The sequence below is a fragment of the Ranitomeya variabilis genome, chromosome 5 (assembly GCF_051348905.1).
Source record: "Ranitomeya variabilis isolate aRanVar5 chromosome 5, aRanVar5.hap1, whole genome shotgun sequence".
In the NCBI taxonomy this organism is placed as follows: domain Eukaryota; kingdom Metazoa; phylum Chordata; class Amphibia; order Anura; family Dendrobatidae; genus Ranitomeya; species Ranitomeya variabilis.
Window position 1 is genome coordinate 103,955,439 of NC_135236.1, and position 3,093 is coordinate 103,958,531.

A 3,093-nucleotide genomic window follows, 5' to 3' on the forward strand; every position below is an offset into this window, starting at 1 on the left:
CTCTGCAGGTGGAGCAGAGTGTAGGCCGAAGCCTAATTGAACCGATTTCAAAAGTCACCTTTAACCCCCCCTCAGGGGTTACAAAGTAGAAGAGCCACAGCTTATGCAGCAGCAGTGCTGCGCAAGTCAAAGGTTGCTCTTGTAATTTTTCTCCTTGCACACGCTGAATGGAACACGTATAACATTTAGCCCTTTATACAGTCAAACTGTGTAATGGAGGCGAGAGTTCCCTTTGTAATGAGACGCAGCACAGGTGTCAAGAATCCCACCTTGGTGCAGCCTCCCGAGCGTTGTTATTTGCTGTACAGGAGTCTGCGCTGTCGTGTTATCCCCTGGCCTAGCGCCGTTAGCGCTGCCCATCTTCTGGCATCATGTAATGTCGGCCGGTGCGGTTCGCGATGACCATGAATCCCAGCCCCGCAGTGTCTTAACATTGTTAAAACACTGCGGGGCTGGGATTCAGGGCCTGGCGCAGCACATATGTTGGCCTCTCACACTCGGGTCCTTACACCCGCTTCAGACTGTGCGGCGTCATCTGATCCCTTATCGCATGCCACGGCCATGAAGCCGCACAGTCCGAAGAAGGCGGAAGGAGAGGAGGGACAGGCGAACTGATGCACTGATCCTGCCCATCAATCACACCCTCGCAGTCCCAATAAATAAGACACCGAGGGGCGTTGTGTGGGTCAGGGCGGCCGCAGAGGCGCAGCCAGCCAAACAATGATGCCAGAAGACGGGCAGCGCTACCAAGGGGGTTGCAGCGTGTCATTACAAAGGAAAGTCACACCACCGGGACGGTTAAATGGTCACACAGAGGACACATTGCAGACGTGTTTTCAGTTCCACATGTGCGAGGAGAATACGTTTCTGAGCCACCTTGCACACATGCAGCATTACCGCTGTACAAGGTGGCTGGATAACGTAAAAACGCCTGGGGGAGGGGGGACAGGTTCCCTTCAATTTCAGTTCTTGTGTCTGCGTGGCTTTTGCAGGACACGTTGCCGGCTGCACAGCAGGGGAACAGCTGGCGGTGCTGGACCCCACTGACACATTGGCTGGTGTTTTTCTCTGTGCAGCTAGCACATCTGGGCAAAAACTGGCGGTGTGTTAGAGCCCAGGGACAGCAGGAGGAGGAGCAGGAGGAGGAGGAGCAGGGGGAGGGGAGTGTAGGCCGAAGCCTGCACAGGCGGCAGCTTTGGGTGTGTTGTGTCTGCGTGGCTTTTGCAGGACACGTTGCCGGCTACACAGCAGGGGAACAGCTGGCGGTGCTGGACCCCACTGACACATTGGCGAGGTGTTTGGCTCTGTGCAGCCAGCACTTCCGGACAGCAACTAGCGTTGTTGGAGCCCGGGCTCTGCAGGTGGAGCAGAGTGTAGGCCGAAGCCTAATTGAACCGATTTCAAAAGTCACCTTTAACCCCCCCTCAGGGGTTACAAAGTAGAAGAGCCACAGCTTATGCAGCAGCAGTGCTGCGCAAGTCAAAGGTTGCTCTTGTAATTTTTCTCCTTGCACACGCTGAATGGAACACGTATAACATTTAGCCCTTTATACAGTCAAACTGTGTAATGGAGGCGAGAGTTCCCTTTGTAATGAGACGCAGCACAGGTGTCAAGAATCCCACCTTGGTGCTGGGTGCAGCCTCCCGAGCGTTGTTATTTGCTGTACAGGAGTCTGCGCTGTCGTGTTATCCCCTGGCCTAGCGCCGTTAGCGCTGCCCATCTTCTGGCATCATGTAATGTCGGCCGGTGCGGTTCGCGATGACCATGAATCCCAGCCCCGCAGTGTCTTAACATTGTTAAAACACTGCGGGGCTGGGATTCAGGGCCTGGCGCAGCACATATGTTGGCCTCTCACACTCGGGTCCTTACACCCGCTTCAGACTGTGCGGCGTCATCTGATCCCTTATCGCATGCCACGGCCATGAAGCCGCACAGTCCGAAGAAGGCGGAAGGAGAGGAGGGACAGGCGAACTGATGCACTGATCCTGCCCATCAATCACACCCTCGCAGTCCCAATAAATAAGACACCGAGGGGCGTTGTGTGGGTCAGGGCGGCCGCAGAGGCGCAGCCAGCCAAACAATGATGCCAGAAGACGGGCAGCGCTACCAAGGGGGTTGCAGCGTGTCATTACAAAGGAAAGTCACACCACCGGGACGGTTAAATGGTCACACAGAGGACACATTGCAGACGTGTTTTCAGTTCCACATGTGCGAGGAGAATACGTTTCTGAGCCACCTTGCACACATGCAGCATTACCGCTGTACAAGGTGGCTGGATAACGTAAAAACGCCTGGGGGAGGGGGGACAGGTTCCCTTCAATTTCAGTTCTTGTGTCTGCGTGGCTTTTGCAGGACACGTTGCCGGCTGCACAGCAGGGGAACAGCTGGCGGTGCTGGACCCCACTGACACATTGGCTGGTGTTTTTCTCTGTGCAGCTAGCACATCTGGGCAAAAACTGGCGGTGTGTTAGAGCCCAGGGACAGCAGGAGGAGGAGCAGGAGGAGGAGGAGCAGGGGGAGGGGAGTGTAGGCCGAAGCCTGCACAGGCGGCAGCTTTGGGTGTGTTGTGTCTGCGTGGCTTTTGCAGGACACGTTGCCGGCTACACAGCAGGGGAACAGCTGGCGGTGCTGGACCCCACTGACACATTGGCGAGGTGTTTGGCTCTGTGCAGCCAGCACTTCCGGACAGCAACTAGCGTTGTTGGAGCCCGGGCTCTGCAGGTGGAGCAGAGTGTAGGCCGAAGCCTAATTGAACCGATTTCAAAAGTCACCTTTAACCCCCCCTCAGGGGTTACAAAGTAGAAGAGCCACAGCTTATGCAGCAGCAGTGCTGCGCAAGTCAAAGGTTGCTCTTGTAATTTTTCTCCTTGCACACGCTGAATGGAACACGTATAACATTTAGCCCTTTATACAGTCAAACTGTGTAATGGAGGCGAGAGTTCCCTTTGTAATGAGACGCAGCACAGGTGTCAAGAATCCCACCTTGGTGCTGGGTGCAGCCTCCCGAGCGTTGTTATTTGCTGTACAGGAGTCTGCGCTGTCGTGTTATCCCCTGGCCTAGCGCCGTTAGCGCTGCCCATCTTCTGGCATCAT